The sequence below is a fragment of the Lepus europaeus genome, chromosome 6 (assembly GCF_033115175.1).
Source record: "Lepus europaeus isolate LE1 chromosome 6, mLepTim1.pri, whole genome shotgun sequence".
Taxonomy (NCBI): Eukaryota; Metazoa; Chordata; class Mammalia; order Lagomorpha; family Leporidae; genus Lepus; species Lepus europaeus.
The window spans coordinates 97,423,488-97,442,559 of NC_084832.1; the positions used below are offsets into that span (position 1 = coordinate 97,423,488).

A 19,072-nucleotide genomic window follows, 5' to 3' on the forward strand; every position below is an offset into this window, starting at 1 on the left:
AATAAAGCCCCACTTCCTGTAGCCCCTTCCTCGCCTGCTTTCCCCAGGGCTCGTCCTCTACCTTGGCATCACCAGCAGACCCCTCTGCTGGAGACAAAGACAGCAGAGAAAGGGCTGGGAAAGAAGACCAACAGAGGAGGATTCTGATGTAGGAGAGGAGGGTGAGAAATCAAAATGAAAAAGGCTTAATCACTCCAGAGACACATGGTGGGCAAGAAGAAATAGCAAAGGAGAGAAGCAGAGCGAGAAAGAAAATGTGGACAAGACGGCTAAAATGGAACAAGAGATTAACAGAGCAAAAGTAGTCTTGGAAACATAATTCCTGATTACTTAGGTTTAACAAAGGAAGTGAGCAGAAAGCTGGGAGAGAAAGGCACGGGAATGGTCATAATTTGAATTTTAAAATGTAGTAATGCTTTGGCAACAAAGCAAACCGAGGATACCCCCAACTAGGACCTCCTCCCTTCCCCAGCCCTCAGCCCAGTTAAAAGTTAGGTGGTCTCTGTGTTTACCTGTGAGAAAATCTCACGACTTGGCTAAATAGTTCATTCCAGGTGTAGGTGGTCCCTGTTAAATTGTTAATAAAGTCAAAACAATAGGGTGTATTTCAACATCTCTGCTTTTAAAATGCCATGCACGTCACACATTTTAAACAAAAAAGTAATTCTCTAATCCGGTTCAGTTAATCCATGGAGCAAAAACTGCATGGCCTTTCATTAGGTCCAGCTGCCTTCCTAGAACAACAAAACAATTCTGTTTTTTTTTTTTTTAATCGTCTAACTGATAATATTCTCAAGATAATTGCTAAGCTTTTAAATCTCCCCTGGTGTAATGAGAATATGCCTGTAATATAAGTAATTTCAAGAGAAACCACACTCAGAAAGAAATAAGGGAGACAAACTATCTCACCAAGGTTCCAGGAGAATGAGCTGGATACAGCGCCCATATCTGAAAAATGTGTTGTTTTCCTTTCCCTCCTTCTCTGAAATTTCCTCCCTTCTAAGGAAGGAATTTCTATTATTTATCTTGTTTTCTCATTCCGCCTGTCTCTAAATATCCTTGCAACAGTTTCTCTCTTTGTTTTGGTCTGATGTTGCCCCCACCACCACCCCGCGCCCCGTGTTTCCTTCTAAATTCTGACTTTGTTGTGTCTTGGGTCAGTGTGTCGCAGCCCCACAAACTTTCAGAGCTGCAAGCAGAGCAGGGCATTTGGCACAAAGTCAGTCGCACATACCACACGACCACAAACAAGCCCTCTGACTGCAAAATCTTTTCAACAGTCCACTCCTGTTTCTTGCAGTCAGCAGTTCGCACAGACCCATGATTTGAAATAAGCAACACATACATTCACATACATTCTTCGCGCACGTGGCCTCGGCAGGCGGCTCACAAAGGCACCATGTCTGCAGAGAGGCCTTGCAAGCTGCATACACAGCAGAGTACACCCCACCCCTTTCAGAAGCTCCTCCTGACTGGCTCTTTCTTCCAGACACCTCCTCCCCTCTTGCTGCCTGGCAATGACCCCCTCCTTTTCCTGCACTTCAACTCTTAACTGCAGTGCCATCCATCACTTTCCCAATAGATCCTCAAGCAAAGCAATTGTTTTTTCTTGAAGCTCCCTTTTTCCCTGACTGCAAACTTGCTCCAGCAAAAGACACAGAACCCGCTTCTGGAACACACTATTGGAGGCCAGTTCCCTACTTGCTTGCAGGTTTTAATTTTGTCACGGAAGCCTTTGGGGAGAAAGCAGGGAGGAAGAGACAAAAAGAGGGAAAGGAAACAGGACGGGAAAGAGAATGAGAGCGCAGTGGGAGAAATGTCTGTTTTGCTGGGGACAACTTGGACAATTCCAGAAAAGCATTCTTTAAAGGACAGGGGAAAGAGCAAAGCCAGAGGCGGAAAATGGAGCAAGAGCTGTTGAAGTCAAAGGAGAAAGAAAGAAAGAAACGCACGAAAGATGAACAGGCTGATTTCTCCTCTTTCCCGCAAAGGAAGGAGCCTCAGGAAAGGTTAACAGGACAATCAGTGGCAGCGGGAAAAACCCTATGGCCAGGGTGCCTATTCCGAAATTTCCTAACAGGATAAAATAGATAGTCATCACAAATGCTTTCTGCAGGGGGAGATCTAAAGCTCTCATTTAAAGGTATTTACCTATGCTTAGTTAAGCACGTGATGTATCCCAACTACTTCAGCATTTGAAACAAGGTCATTCAAAAAACCATGTGTTCATCTGAACTTCACATTTAACTGATAATCATCCTGTATTTGTCAGGCAGTCATGCCTGAGGGGACTCAGCTACATGCCCAAGATTGAGAAATACCACTATAAATGCTAAAAGCCGGCATTTACTAAGACCAGGTGAATCAGAATCACCTGGTCACAAAGTACAGAATCTTGCCCTCAGCACAACTTAATACACCCAGAGCCCAAGATTCTTCACTGTGATATCCACTGGAATGTTTGATAACTGAAATATGATTGCTTGACAACTCCTTGGTGAAGCCCTGCCTAAAACGTCATAGAATCAAACATTGCATTTCATTTCTATGTGCTTCTGAATATCATGCTCTTTAGTGCACACTTCTTTTTAAAGATTTTTTTAAAGATTTATTTATTTGAAAGTCAGAGTTACACAAAGAGAGGAGAGACAGAGAGAGAGGTCTTCCATCCGCTGGTTCATTCCCCAGATGGCTGCAATGACCGGAACTGCGCCGATCCGAAGCCAGGAGCCAGGAGCCAGGAGCTCCTTCCAGGTCTCCAAGATGGGTGCAGGGGCCCAAGGACTTGGGCCCTCTTCTACTGCTTTCCCTGGCCATAGCGGAGAGCTGATCAGAAGTGGAGCAGTTGAGACATGAACCGGCGCCCATATGGGATGCTTCAGGCCAGGGCGTTGACCCGCTGCACCACAGCACCGGGCCCCAAGGAAAAACTCTTGACAAAAATCAACATCCATTCATGATAAAAACTCTCAGCAGCCTAGCAATAGAGGAGAACTTAAACTGCATCAAGAACATCTTAAACAAAAAACAGGCCGGCGCTGTGGCTCACTTAGCTAATCCTCTGCCTGCGGCGCTGGCACCCCGGGTTCTAGTCCCGGTTGGGGCACCAGGTACTAGTCCCAGTTGCTCCTCTTCCAGTCCAGCTCTCTGCTGTGGCCCGGGAGGGCAGAGGAGGATGGCTCAAGTGCTTGGGTCCCTGCACCCGCATGGGAGACCAGGAGGAAGCACCTGGCTCCTGGCTTCGGATCACCTGGCTCCTGGCTTCGGATCGGCGCAGTGCCGGCTGTAGCGGCCATCAGGGGAGTGAACCAATGGAAGGAAGACCTTTCTCTCTGTCTCTCTCTCACTGTCTATAACTCTCTCTCTCTCTCTCTCACTGTCTAACTCTGCCTAGCAAAAAAAATATATAAATAAATAAATAAAAACAGAATATACCTACAATGGGGGTGGGCATTGAGACACAGAGGGCTAAGATGCAGTTTGGGAGCCTACATCCCAAACTGAAGTGCTGGTTCGAGTCTCTTCTACTCTGCTTCCAAGCCAGCTCCTGCTAATGAACTCTGGGAAGCAGCAGGTGATGGCTCAAGTATGAGAGTCCCTTTCCATCCCTGTGGAAAACCTAGAGTTCCCAGCTCCTGGCTTCAGCCTTGCCCAGCTCCAGCTATTGTGGACATTTGGGTAGTGATTCAGCAGATGGAAGATCTCTCTCTGACTGTGCTTTCAAATAAAATGAAAAAGAAAAACAAACAAACACCTACAGTTAACATCATACTTAGTGGTGAAAAACCAGAAACTCCCAATAAGGTCAGGATCAAGGTGAGAATGTCCTCTCTTTTCAGGATGGTACTAGAAGCCATTGCCAATGCAATAACATGTTAAAAGGAAATAAAAGGTGTACAATAAGGAAGGAAGAAAAAAGGCTGTCTTTACTCAGACATCTATGCAAAAAAAAAAATCCAAAAGAATCGATAAAAAAAAAAAAACACTTGAAACAAATAACCAATGATAGCAAGATTTCAGGATACAAAATTTATGCCCAAAGTTAATCGTATTCCTATATACCTGCAATGAACAAAGGGAGTTTGTGATTGAAAGCACAATACCTCTGGGGCCAGAACAGTGATGTGGCAGGTTAAGCCTCCGTCTGCAGTGCTAGCATCCCATATGGGTGCCAGTTCATGTCCCGGTTGCTCTACTTCTGACCAGCTCCCTGCCAATGGTCTGGGAAAGCAGTGAAAGATGGACCAAGTGCCTGGGCCCCTGCACGCATGTGGGAGACCCAGATGAAGTTCCTGATTCCTGGCTTCTGCATGGCTCAGTCCCAACCATTGCAGCCATCTGGGGAGTGAGCCAGTGGATAAAGATCTCTCTCTCCCTGTCTCTCCCTCTCTATAACTCTGGTTTAAAAGTTTATATAGAGGGGCTGCTGCTGTAGCATAGTGGGTAAAGCTGCTGCCTTCAGTGCCAGCATCCCATATGGGCACCAATTTGAGTCCTGGCTGCTCTACTTCCAATCCAGCTCTCTGCTATGGCCTGGGATAGCAGTAGAAGATGGCCCAAGCCCTTGGGCCCCTGCACCCATGTGGGAGACCCAGAAGAAGCTCCAGGCTCCTGGCTTCAGATCGGCGTAACTCTGGCTATTGCAGCCAACTGGGGAGTAAACCATTGAATAGAACACCTCTCTTTCTCTGCCTCTCCTCTCTGTGAAACTCTATCAAATAAAATAAATCTTTAAAAAAACAGTTTATATAGAGAGGCAAGACCCAGAAAAGCAACTGAATATTATAAGAACAAACTCACAGTACTGCCACTACCCGGCTTCAAAATTTATTATAGGGCCCAGAGCTATTTCATAATGGGTGAAGCCACTGCCTGCAGTGCTGGCATCCCATACAGGCACTGGTTCAAGTCCCCGCTGCTCCACTTCCAATCCAGTTCACCACTAATATGCTTGGGAAAAGCATTGGAAGGTGGGTTGATGCTTAGGCCTCTGCTAGATGAAGTTCCTTGCTCCTGGCTTCAGCCTGGCTCGGCCCCAGCCATTTGGCCATCTGAGGAATGAGCCTGCAGATGAAAGATCTCTCTCTATCTCTTCCTGTCTGTTGCTCTCTGTAACTCTTTCAAACAAATAAATAAATCTTTAAAAAATTACTATAAAAATTGTATATATGAAATACATGAAATTTGTTCCCTTTATACAAATTTTTAAAAACTAAAAAAAAGTTTAAAAAGATTTACTATAAGCTATAGTAAGCAAGACATGCTCTATAGTAGATAGACAGGCAGATCAATGAAGCCAGAGAGCTCAGAAAGCATAAATGTGATTTTTTCAGCTTTACTGAGGTATGATTTAATAAAACAGTATAAATTTAAAGTGTGATGATGTGGGGCCAGAATGGTGGCATAGCAGGTAAAGCCACCACCTGTGATACCAGCATCCCATATGGGTGCTGGCTCGAGTCCTGGCTGTTCCACTTCCCATCCAGCTTCCTGTTAATGAGCCTACCAAGCAGCAAAAGATGACCCAAATCCTTGAGCCCCTACACCCATGTGTGAGACCTGGAAGAAGCTCCTGGCTCCTTGCTTCGGTCTGGTCCATTTCTGGCCTTTTCAGACATTTAGAGAGTAAGAGTGGAGGATGGATCTCTATTTTTCTCCCTCCCTCCCTCTCTCTCTCTCTCTCTCTCTAATTCTTTCAAATAAATAAAATGAAACTAAGGTGTTATTATGTAATGATATTATATATATGTATATTGTAAAATGATTACCATAATCAATTAGTTAACACATTTCTCACCTTACCTAATTATTTTATTTTATTTTTTTTTATCTATTCGAGAGAGAAAGAGACAGAGAGCTCCCACCCACTGGTTCACTTCCCAAATGTCCAGTGCAGGGCCCATTCAAGCCCACGAGACAGGGACTCAATCCAGGCCTGCATGTGGATACAGGAAGCTGATCACTTGAACCATCACCATTGCCTTCCCTGATCTGCATTAGCAGGAAGCTGGTGTCACAAGCCTGTGCCAACTATCAAACCCAAGTCCTTCAGTGTGGAACATAGGCATCTTAATCAAGTTCCCTAACTGCTAAGCTAAATGCTTATCCCATTTTTTTAGCTTTTTCTTTTTCAAGTTCAGTTTTTTTATTTATTTATCCAAAAGGCAGTGTTAGAGAGTTACAGAGTGCTAGAGAAAGAGAGAGAGAGATCTTCCATTGGCTGGGTCATGTCCCGGATACCCACAACAGCCAGGGCTAGGCCAGGGCTTCCATGTGTGTGGCAGGAACCCAAGTACATGCCCATCATCTGGTGCCTCCCAGGAGCATTAGCAGGAAGCTGGATCCGAAGCACAGGCAGAATCTGATCCTAGATGCTCTGATACAGGATGCGGGTGTCCCAAGCAGTGGCTTAACCTGCCATGCCACAACGTCCACCCAAATAATTTTCCATCTTTTTTTTTATTTATAAATTAATGTATCTGATAGGCAAATAGACTGAGAGATGTGGACAGTCAGAGAGGGAGCCCCCATCTGATTTTTTTAAGGGGTGGGGTTTATTTTATTTTGAAAAAGCCTCAGAAGTCACTCTATTATAAAGGGACATGGTTGAATAGGCAGGAAACAGATTCCCCATTTCGAGTTCTCCTGATGGCTCCTGCAAGGATCATGGAGATGTCGATCACCTGTATTTTGGAGCAATGCCTCATCTCGTCCTCTTGAGGTTTGATATTGGTGACTAGCCCTGCTTCAGAGCAGGTGTTGTTTATGCAAGAAATGGCTGGACCAGAAAAGATTCCGTGAGTTCTGATAGCATAAACTCTGGTGGCTCCGGCTGAGAGGTGTGTCAGCTGCGTGGCAGATTGTGCCGCAAGTGTCAGCTGTGTCATCTACAAGGATGGCCACCCGAGCTTTCACATCTCCCACCAGCACCATGCAGTCCACTTCATTGGTCTTCTTCCACTCTTTGTGAATCAAGACAAAGTCCACATTCAACCGGTCTGCAACAGAGGCCACTCTCTTAGCTCCACTGGTATCAGGCGAGAAAATGGTGCAGTTCCTCCATTCTTAGATGTTCTCCTTGATCCCCTTCAGGACAGCTGACTTGGCGTACACACTGTCCACTGGGATATCAAAAAATCCCTGAAACTGAGATGCATGGGATGACGGTAGTCACCCGGCCGGCTGAAGCAATCCTGCAGGCATTGATCATTCTCAGAACTCCATTAGATTGTCCTTGATGTCACCACAACCACTCTGAACAATGTGGACATCCTCTCAGTTTCCACACAGGTCTCCTGGTTGCTGAATTTTTTCGTAACCACCTTGCCTAGTTCCAGGCCCAGGTGGGATAAGTCCTGGTGGGAGCTGCTGCTGAAGATCTTAACAATCGGAATCTTGGCCAGTGACCCCAGGCACTCTTCCCTCAGTGATCACTGTGCAGAGGTGGGAACCACAAACTCAAAGCTTACTGCTTCACTTTGCTACTCCACCATCTTTCCTGATATTTCAACCCCTAATTGCCTACAAGGCTGAGGTCTGGACCCAGCTGGAGTGGGGAACTGGGAACCCAGTCCAGGTGTCGCACATGAGTGGCAGGAACCCACTCACAGGTGTCGTCACTGCCGCCTCTCAGAGTCCACAGTAGCAGGAAGCTGGAGTCAGGACACGGTACCAGGCCTCCAAACCAAGCACGCTGCTGTGGAATGCAGGCACTCCACGGAGCGCCCTTCCTGGCAGATCAAATGCCTGCCCCACTAACTACCTTCTCTTTGCTATGAAAATACTTAAGGTCTGCTCTGCTCAACTGATCTTTGGCAAAGGAGCAAAGGGGGCAAAGACAGGGGCAGGGATTGCAACACAGTGCATTAAATTCTGCGTGGGTGCCCACATCCCCCTACAGCCATGCTTGGGATTAAGTCCCACCTTTGCCTTTTTTTTTTTTTTTTTTTTAAGATTTATTTTATTTATTTGAAAGGCAGACTTACAGAGAGAGGTAGAGACAGAGGGAGAGGTCTTCCATCCTCTGGTTCTCTCCTGAGATGGCCGCAACAGAGGGAGCTGCGCCAATCCGAAGCTAGGAGCCAGGAGCTTCTTCTGGGGCTCAAGGACTTGGGCCATCTTCTATTGCTTTCCCAGGCCATAGCAGAGCTGGATTAGAAGAGGACAGCTGGGACTAGAATGGGCACCCATAAGGGATGCAGGAGCTTCAGGCCAAGGCTTTAACCCTCTGCGTCACAGCGTCAGCCCCTCCCAGCTCTGCTTCTAACCCAACTTCCTACTAATGCTCACTATAGCACCAGAATCCATATGGATGCCAGTTTGAATTCTGACTACTCCTATTCCAATCCAGCTCTCTGCTATGGCCTGGAAAGCAGTGAAAGATGGCCCAAGTCCTTGGGCCCGTGATCCTGCAAGTGACCCAGAGGAGGCTCCTGACTCCTGGCTTCGGATCAGCGCAGCTCCTGCCATTGTGGCCATCTAGGGAGTGGACCAGTTGATGGAAGACCTTTCTCTGTCTCTCCCTCTCTCTATCTGTAACTCTATCTCTCAAATAAATAACAAAATCTTAAAAAAAAAAAAATGGACAGAGGACTTAAACAGACATTTTTCAAAGTAGAAAATCCAAACGGACAATAGGCACGTGAAAAAATGCTCAGGATCACTAGCATCACTTGCATCAAGGAAATGCAAATCAAAATCACAATGAGGTCTCATCTCACCCTGGTTAAACTGGCTTTCACACAGAAAGCAACAAATAACAAATGCTGATGAGGGGGGCCGGCGCCGTGGCTCACTTGGTTAGTCCTCCACCTGTGGCACCAGCATCCCATATGGGCACCGGGTTCTAGTCCCGGCTGCTCCTCTTCCAGTCCAGCTCTCTCTGCTGTGGCCTGGGAAGGCAGTGGAGGATGGCCCAGGTGCTTGGTTGCCTGCTCCTGCGTGGGAGACCAGGAGGAAGCACCTGGCTCCTGGCTTCGGATCGGTGCAGTGCCAACCGCAGCGGCCATTTGGGGGGTGAACCAATGGAAGGAAGACCTTTCTCTCTCTAACTCTATCTGTCAACAACAACAACAACAAAAAATTGGCATTCTTTAGCAAGTGTCAATGGGCTCTAAATCTTGGGACAATTGATATAAAAAAATTTTTTTAAATGCTGATGAGGATGTGGGGGAAAAGGAGCCCTTATCCACTGCTGGTGGGCATGTAAACTGGCACAGCCACTATGGAAGACAGTGTGGAGATATTCAGAAATACGGAGATATTCAGAAATCTGAATATGGACCTACCCTATGACCCACTCCTGGGAATTTACCCAAGGGAAATGAAATCAACATAGGAAAGAGTTATCTGTAGCCCCATGTTTTTTGCAGCTCAATTTGAATAGCTAAGATATGGAATCAACCCAGATGTCCATCAACTGAAGACTGAATAAAGAAATTATGTGATATATACATCATGGAATACTACACAGCAGTAAAAAAAAAAAATGAAATCTAATTGTTTGTAACAAAATGAATGAAACTGGAAAACATCACACTTAGTGAAATAAGCCAGTCCCAAATAGACAAATACCATGTGTTCTCACATATCTGTGATAACTAATAGAGCATCTAGACAGTAATCTATAGAAGTGAAACTGACACTTGGAGTTGCAATGACTTTGAACAACACTTGTCTCAATTGTTGAAGAACAATTTTTTCTTTTTCATACTATTTGTTGAACTCTCTACTTAGTATAGAGTTAATCATATGTGTATAAAGTTAATTTAAAATAGATCTCAGTAAAAAATAAGAATGGGAATAAAAGGAGAAGAAGGGTGGGAGTATGGGTGTGAGGGTGGAAACAGTGAGAAGAGTCACTTTGTTCCTAGAGTTGTATTTAGGAAATGCATGAAGTTTATATTCCTTTAAATAAAAGGTTTCTGGAGGTAAAAGTTGAAGAGACAATGAAAATCATGACTAAGTAAAAAATGTCACTCAAAATGGATCACAGACATAAGTGTAAAACCCAAAACTCCTAGAAGATAACATAGGAAAATGTCTAGATGACTTGGTTATAACAGTGACTGTTGGATATAAAAGGCGTATAATCCATAAAAGACACAATTGATAGGTCAAAGTAACGAACCAACTTCATAAAATTATAATTACACTTTGCAAAAATAACTGTCAAGAGAATAAAAAAGCCTACTGGGAGCATATGTTTACAAAATCAAACCTGAAAAAGGCTTGTTATATATCCAAATATACAAAGAGTTCTTAAAACTAAACAATAAGAAAATGAGCAATGTAATTTTTTTTTTTTTTTTTACAGGCAGAGTTAGACAGTGAGAGAGAGAGACAGAGAGAAAGGTCTTCCTTCCGTTCGTTCACCCTCCCAAATGGCCGCTACGGCCGGCACGCTGTGCCGCAGCAGCCAGCACACCTCGCTGATCCGAAGCCAGGAGCCAGGTGCTTCCTCCTGGTCTCCCATGTGGTGCAGGGCCCAAGGACCTGGGCCATCCCCCACTGCACTCCTGGGCACAGTAAAGAGCTGGACTGGAAGAGGGGCAAATAGGACAGAATCCGGCGCCCCACCAGGACTAGAACCCGGGGTGCAGGCGCCGCAGGCAGAGGATTAGCCTAGTGATCCGCAGCGCCGGCTGAGCAATGTGATTTTAAAAGTGGGTAAGATTCCAGAACATGCATTATATCAAAGATACCCAGGTGGCAAAGAAGCATATGAAAAGGTGTTCCACATCCTATGTCTTTGGAGAAATGCAAATTAAATCATGAGATTCCCACCAGCCCTTATTAGAATGGCAAAAATCCAGAACACTGACAACACCAAATGTTGACAAGTCTGTAGAACTGAAACTCACTCGTTGCTGGTAGAATATAAAACGGTATTGCCACTTGGAAGAATGTTTCCAACAAAACTAAACACACTCTTGCCATCTGATCTAGCCATCAAGCTCCCAGGTATTTACCCAAAAGAGATGAAAGTTTATATCCACATAAAAAACCCACACAGGATGTTGATTGCAGTTCCATTCATAATTGCCGGAACTTGGAAGCAACCAAGGTATGCTTTCATAGGTAGTTGGATAGACTATGGTAAGTTCAGACAATGGAATAACATTCAGTGATAAAAGAAATGAGCTGTGGCCGGCATGTGGTACAGCAGGTTAAGCTGCCTCCCGAGACACTAGGATCCCATGAGCTTGGGTTCGGTTCCTGGTTACGCCACTATCAACACAGCCCTTCATATATATTTCCATTTTTTTCACAGCAAAGCAAACACCTTTTAATTCCATTTTCCACGAACTTTTTGAAGTTCTTTCCTAGTGGGTACACATCATTATATATTTGTCTAAAGAAAGACACAGAATGCACAAAATCAAGAGTAAACCCTAGAGGGCCAGTGCTGTGGTGTAGCAGGTAAAGCAGCTGCCTGCAGTGCCGGCATCCCATATGGGCGCTGGTTCAAGTCCCAGCTGCTCCACTTCCAATCCAGTTCTCTGCTATGGTCTGGGAGAGCGGAAGATGGCTCAGAGGCTTGGGTCCCTGCACCTGCCTGGGACACCCAGAAGAAGCTCCTGGCTCCTGGCTTCATATCAACGCAGCTCCGGCCACTGCGGCCATCTGGAAAGTGAACCAGCAGATGGAAGACCTCTCTTTCTCTGCCTCTGCCTTTGTCTCTCTGTAACTCTGACTTTTAAATAAAATAAATAAATCTTTAGAAAAAAAAGAAGAAGAAGAAGATGGCCCAAGTCCTTGAGCGCCTGCATCCAAGTGGGAGACCCAGAAGAAGCTCCAGGCTACTGGCTTCAGCCTGGCCCAGCTGTGGGCATTGTGGCCATTTGGGGAGTGAACCAGTGGATAGAAGAACTCTCTCTCCTTCTCTCTATATTTGCCTTTCAAATAAATAAATAAATCCAAGAAAGAAAGAAGGGAAGGAAGGAAGGAAGGAAGGAAGGAAGGAAGGAAGGAAGGAAGGAAGGAAAAGAGAAAGAGAGAGAGAGAAAGAAAGAAAGAAAGAAAGAAAGAAAGAAAGAAAGAAAGAAAGAAGGAAGGAAAGAAAAAAAGAGAAAGAGAGAAAGAAAGAGCCGGCCGCAGCGCCATTGGAGGGTGAACCAACGGCAAAAGGAAGACCTTTCTCTCTGTCTCTCTCTCTCACTGTCCACTCTGCCTGTCAAAAACAAAAACAAACAAACAAAAAAAAAAAAAAAAAAGAAAGAAAGAAAGAAAGAGAAAGCAAGCTAGTAGTACTTAATGGAATGCCTGACACTAGGGAAGAAACCAGACTCAACATTAGGTCTTACTTCTTAGCAGTCTTCATCCTGCCTGGTGTAAGGGCGTTTCTTGCTTGGTAAACTACATTAACCATCAACTGGAACAATAAATGAGTGGATGGCAGAAGCAACCAAACGGCAAGACCTGTCAGAGTAGTAATTTGCTGCCCTCTCGTGTCCAGTTTTAGGAACTACAGCCTCCTCAAAGAAACCTGATTTCTCTACATTCTATCACAGAACATTTGCATTAAATTTTATTTATTGACTTTCACTATATTTGAAAGACAGGGAGACAGAGACAGACAGAGAGACCTTTCATACTCTGGTTCACCTCCCATATGCTTGCCGTGGCTAGGGCTAGGCCATACAGAAGCCAGGAGCGTGAAACTCAATCTGAACCACCTGTGTAGGGGGCAGGGATCCCCTAAGTAGCAGGGCCATCATCAGCTACCTCCCAGGGTACACATTAGCAGGACGTTGGACAGTAAACAGAGGTGCTGGGACTCAAAGTAAGCACTCCATAATGTGATCGGAACATCCTAAGCGGCACCCTTACAGCTCCGCCAAATGCCCGCCCCATCACCCAGAGCACTTCAGACATAAGATGCAGGCGATTTTTTCCCCAAAAACTGATCCATTCTGACCCTGGCTGGGTGTCCCACAACTCAGTGCTGACACCATTAACCTGTAATTAACATCAGATCCCACAGGTTTGGGATTCGATCCCACAAGTTCAAGGCCGGGTACCACAAGTTCAAGGTTCAGTACAAGGCGGCAGCCACCGCAGACGCCAGCTGAGAAGCCAGGCCTCTGACACTCTGGATGGAGCGGTGATAACCTGGAAGTTCCCACAGCCCCATCCTTGGGGCCCACAGTTTGCCAGGAGAGCTCATAGAGTTCAGGAAAACGCATTACTTACCAGTGTATTACAGAGGACAGGTGTTCAGCCAGATGACAAGTGACAAGACAGAGTCCTGAAGGGTCCTGGAAAAGAAAGCCGGGAGCGTCTCTCACCGAGGAGTTGGGCAGCGCCACCCTCCCTGCACCTGGACGCAGTTCACCAGGCCCGGCTCATCAAGTCTCCTAGTCCCAGCACTTTTATGGAACTTCTTCTCCAGCCCCTCCCCACGGCTCCCCCTCCCCTGGTCAAGAGGTGGAGCTGAAAATTGCCGCCCTACAGAGACTTTCAGGTAGGAAGCCCTACACCCTACCCTACCCTGAGGCTAGCCAGGGCCACACCCAAGTCATTTTATCAGCAGAAACTGACCTCCTGATGGTATTCAAGACTAAGGGCTTGTTCTGAATAATAAAAGGCATTCCTATTACTCAGAAAATTCCAAGTATTTTAGGAGCTCTGTGCCAGACACTAGGTGCAAAGATCAACTCTATTTCCCATTATACCACTTTTATTCAGTTTGCCTTGTTGTTTGTTTATTTTTAAAGATTTACTTATTTATTTGAAAGAGTTACACAGAGAGAGAAGGAGAGACAGAGAGAGTCTTCCATCAGCTAGCTGATTCACTCCGCAATTGGCTGCAATGGCCGGAGCTGAGCCGATCCAAAGCCAGGAGCCAGGAGACTCTTCTGGATCTCCCATGCGAGTGCAGGAGCCCAAGGACTTGAGCCATATTCTACTGCTTTCCCAGGCCATAGCAGAGAGCTGGATCGGAAGAGGAGTAGCTGGGACTAGAACCAGTGCCCATATGGGATGCCGGCGCTGCAGGCGGTGGCTTTACCCACTACGCCACAGCGCTGGCCCCCATGTTTTTTAAAAATTATTATACACTTTAATTTTCATCTCTTTTATTCATTTGAAAGGCAGGGAGAGAGACAAAGAGAGATCTTCCCTCTACTGGTTCATTCTCCAAATGCCGCAACATTCGGGGTAGGGCCAGGTCAAAGCCAGGAGCCAGGAACTCATTCTTGGTCTCCCAAGTGGGTGACAAGGGATCCAACTACCTCACCTCCTGCTTCCCAGGGTGCCTGTTAGCAGGAAGCTGGAATGGGAGCAGAGACTCCAACTCAGGCACTCTGCTATGGGATGTAGGCGTCTCAAATGGTGTTATAACCATGACATTAAACACCCACTCCAAGACGCCATTTTATTTTATTTTTTTGACAGGCAGAGCGGATAGTGAGAGAGAGAGAGAGACAGAGAGAAAGGTCTTCCTTTTTGCCGTTGGTTCACCCTCCAGTGGCCACCACGGCCGGCGCACCCTGCTGATCTGAAGCCAGGAGCCAGGTGCTTCTCCTGGTCTCCCATGCGGGTGCAGGGCCCAAGGACTTGGGCCATCCTCCACTGCCTTCCCGGGCCATAGCAGAGAGCTGGCCTGGAAGAGGGGCAACCGGGATAGAATCCAGCGCCCCAACAGGGACTAGAACCCGGTGTGCCGGCGCCGCAAGGCGGAGGATTAGCCTGTTGAGTCATGGCGCTGGCCTTTTACTTTTTAAGATATATGTATTCATATATCTTAAAAAAAAAGGAGACAGAAAGAGACAGATTTTCCATCTGCTTTTTCCCTCTCAGAAACAGCCACAACAGCCAGGGCTGGGCAGGTCAAAGCCAGGAGCCAGGAGCTTCATCTGGGTCTCCCACATGGTGGCAGGAACCCAAGCACTTGGGCCAACTTTCACTGCCTTCCCAAGAGCATCAGCAAGGAGCTGGATCTGAAGTGAAGTAGCTAGGGCTGGAACCAGCTCTTCTGTGTGATGCCAGTGTCACAGGTAGAGGCTTAACCCTTGGTACCACAATGCTGGCTCCCCAAGACTTAATTTTAGACATGCTGAGATAATATAAATTTTTTAAAGATTTATTTTATTTATTTGAAAGACAGTTATAGAGAGAGGTAAAGACAGAGAGAGAGGTCTTCATTCCGCTGGTTCACTCTCCAGATGGCTGCAACAGTCAGAGCTGAGCTGATCCAAAACCAGGAGCCAGGAGCTTCTTCCAGGTCTCCCATGTGGGTGCAGGGACCCAAGGACTTGGGCCATCTTCTACTGCTTTCCCAGGCCATAGCAGAGTACTGGATCAGAAGAGGAGCAGCCAGGACTAGAACCGGCGCCCATATGGTATGCCAGTGCTTCAGGCCAGGGCCTTAACCTGCTGTGCCACAGTGCCAGCCTAGAGATAATATAATTTAGCTTGCTCAACATCTATTCAAACTTTCTGTATCAAAGATATTAGAAAAGTAAACACCACATATCCTTGGCTCTTCTATAGCTAGATTGTAAGTATGATTTAGGTTCTAGTAACAACACACATTGGTAAAAAAAACTGATTTTAAAACCAAGCTAGTTCCACTTCTAATCCAGCTCCCTGCAAATATGCCTAGGAAAGCAGTAGAAGATGGCCCAAGTGCCTGGGCCCCTGCACCCATGAGGGAGACCCGGAAGAAGCTCCTGGTTCCTGACTTTGGATCAGCGCAGCTCCGGCGTTTGCAGCCATTTGGGGAGTGTGATTCAGTGGATGGAAGACTCTCTCTCTGCCTCTGCCTTTCTGTAATTCTGCCTTTCAAATAAATCATTAAATAAATCTTAAAAACAAAAAGAAAAAAAGAAAGAAAGCCAGCTGAAGGGCTGGCATTGTGGTGCAGCGGGTTCAGCCGTCACTTGAGGGACACCAGCCTCCCAGCCTCCCACATCAGAGTCCTGGTTTGAGTCCACACTGCTCCACCTCTGATCCAGCTCCCTGCAGATGCACCTGGGAGGCAGCAGGTGATGGCTAAGTACTTGGGACCCTGCCACCCACATGGGAGACCTGGATGGAGTTCCAAGCTCCTGGCTTCAGCCTGGCCCAGCCCTAGCTCATGCAGCCATTTGAGGAAGGAACCAGCAGATGGAAGATGGTTAAACCACTGCTTACAGCACCAGTATCCCATATCAGAGCGGTGGTTCAAGTCCCAGCTGCTCTGCTTCCAATCCAGCTCCCTGCTAATGTACCTAGGAAAGCAGCAGAAGATGGTTCAAGTGTTGGTGCCCCTACCACCCATGTGGGAGACACAGAGGGAGATCTTGGCTCCTGGATTTGGCCTGGACCAGCCCAGACTGTTGTAGCCATTTGAGGAGTGAACCAGCAGATGGAAGATCTCTCTTTCTATGGCTCCCTCCCTGTCTCTCTGCTTTTCCAATAAACAAACAAATAAACATATTCAAGCTAAGTAAGCTGAAAGGCAAAGAGTGAAGATCCATTTCCTTGGTGTGGGTGACAGGAGAGCTGGGGTGGCTCTACAGCCTGTGGAGTGACTTCCCAAGTGGTGGGAGGAGCAACCGAGTCTGCTAGTGGTCACTTCTGGTGGCTCAGCCCAGAGTATGTTCCTTTAGAGTTCTTTCTTTCCGTGTCACTGGTTCTGTCCTCTACAGTTAAAGCCTGTCTGACTCAAGGTGCCCAGGGGACATGCAGAGATTCCGATCTAGAGCTCAGGTGGTGCCTATCCGTAAGAAGCTGGCTAGCTGCTCCTTTCCCAGGTGCATTAGCAGGGAGCTGGATTGGAAACAGAACAGCCAGAACTTGAGCAGGTGCTTCTGCATGGGATGCCGGTGTTACAGATGGTGGCTTAACCCACTGCACCACAACGCAAGCCCCCGAAAACTACCAGTACTTAAGAATAAACAGAAGGGGGGCTGGTGTTGTGGTGTGGTGAGTAAAGCCACCACCTGAGATGCCAGCATCTCGTATGGGCACCAGCTCGAGTCCCAGCTGCTCCACTTCCAATCCAGGTCCCTGCTAATGGGCCTGGGAAAGCAGCAGCAGATAGACCAGGTGCTTGAGCCCCTGCATCTGTGTGGGAGACCCAGATGAAGCTCCTGGCTCCTGGCTTCAGCCATTGTGGCCATTTGGGGAGTGAACAAGCAGCTGGAAGCTGTCTATGTCTGTCTGTCTGTCTGTCTGTCTGTCTCTCTCTCTCTGACTCTGCCTTTCAAATAAATAAAACAAATCTTAAAAAAAAAAGAATGAACAGAAGAGAAAAATAGAAATGTAAAAGAACACTAGAGAGGTGTTGAGAGAAAAACAAGAAATGTGATACCACAGATGCCAAGGGGATGGGCGATTTGGAGAGGCAGGGACTGGCCAGGGTGCCTGCGATGAGGAAAATGGGACTGCAAGGTGTTCTATTGAGCGACAAAGAGGCCTTGTGTACAGCTTTTCTTAGAATTGTGAAAAGAGGTGAGCGAGGTTTCAGGAAGAGGGGAAAATACAAGCACTCCTTGTTTGGCACACAACCCGGTCTGTTGAAAAGGTTCAGTGTTAATCTAGGAGGCACTGCGGTGGACATTCTGTGCCACGACTTCTAGTAAGAGGTGGAGTCCGTCTCTCCTAGCCTTCCACTGGAGTTGATCCTGTGACGTCTGTTAACCCATGTAACATGGTCTGAGCCTTGAGAAGCCTTGTAGTGTCTTCGTTTGCTTGGCGAGTGCTTCCTTTCTCAAACCACCGCCATGGGTCTGGTGGAGGCCGTGGCGGGGCAGGGAGGGGAAGAGAGAGGCAGAGGCATTTATCTGCTGGTTCACTCCACAAAGGCTCGCACCAACCAGGGCTGGGTCAGGCCAAAGCCAGGAGCCAGGGACTCCATTTTGGTCTCCCACAGGGTACTCGCAAGGGCGCGAGTACTTTGGCCATCCTCCGCTGCATTCCCAGGTGCACTAACAGGGAGCTGAACAGCCAGGACTTGAGCTGGCTCTCGGATATGGGATGCCAGTGTTGCAAGTTTAACCCACTGAGCCACAATATCAGCCCCTAGCCTTATCATTATTGTCACTATTAGAGAGGCAGAGTGACAGAGAGAGAAGAGACAGATTTTCTAATCACTGGTTCACTTCCCCAATGTATGCGACAACTGGGGCTGGGTAAGGTCTAAGCCTAGAGCCAAGAATTCCATCTGGGTCTCCTTTATGGGCGGCATGGGCCCAAGTCCTCGGTCCATTATCTGCTGCTACCCAGGTCCATAGCAGGGAGCTGGATTGGAAGGAGAGGAGCTGGCACTTGAATCATGCACTTTGATATGGGTTGTGAGTGTCACAAGCAGTAGCTTAACCTGTTGATGTCACATGTCCACCCTGCTCTTCAGTCTTATCCCAGAAAATATAAGGGGTGCTGGTGATCCCCACAGAACAACAAGCAAATTCTAATTTCCTGGGGCCGGCACTGTGGTGTAGTAGGTTAAGCCACCGCCTGCAGTGCCAGCATGCCATGTGGGTGCCAGTTCAAGACTTGGCTGCTCCACTTCTAATCCAGCTCATTGCTAATGGCCTGGGAAAGCAGTGGAAGATGGCCCAAGTCCTTGTGTCCCTGCATGCACGTGGGAGACCTGGAAGAAGCTCCTGGCTCCTGGCTTCAGACTGGCTCAGCTCCAGCCATGTGGCCATTTGGGGAGTGAATCAGTATATGGAAGACCTTTGTCTCTCCCTCTCTCTGTCTGTAACTCTTCCTCTTAGATAAATAAATCTTTTATTAAAAAAAAGAAAGAAAGAAAAAGAAAGGCAGAGAGAGAGAGATCATTCAATCACTGGTTCACTCCTCAAATGCTGGCAAATGCCAGGGGTGAGCCAGGCTGGGGCCAGGCTGAAGCCAGGAGCCTGGAGCTTCATCCAGGTCTCCCAGTGAGATGCAGGAGCCCAAGGACTTGAGCTCCACCTGCTTCCTCCAAGGATGCCTTGACAGGAAGTTGGATTGGAAGCAGAGTGGCTGAGACTGGAAGCAGCAGTGTGGTATGGATGCAGGCTTTGCAAGTGTTGACCTAACTGCTCTGTCACAACACCCACCCCAGTGCCCAGAGGTATTAATTTATGTAGCATTATCC

General features: G+C 47.0%; 1 protein-coding gene and 1 pseudogene across 1 annotated transcript in view; both read right to left on the reverse strand.

Annotated features, from left to right (window-relative positions):
- The window catches only part of RIMKLB (ribosomal modification protein rimK like family member B), a 74,893-nt gene extending 61,676 nt beyond the window's left edge, over positions 1-13,217 (reverse strand). The window contains exon 1 of the mRNA XM_062194654.1: positions 13,195-13,217. The gene's annotated coding sequence lies outside the window, so the exon portion shown is untranslated. The remainder of the gene's footprint in view (positions 1-13,194) is intronic.
- On the reverse strand, positions 6,591-13,187 carry LOC133762151 (ribose-phosphate pyrophosphokinase 1-like; annotated as a pseudogene).
- Positions 13,218-19,072: the final 5,855 nt, after the last annotated feature.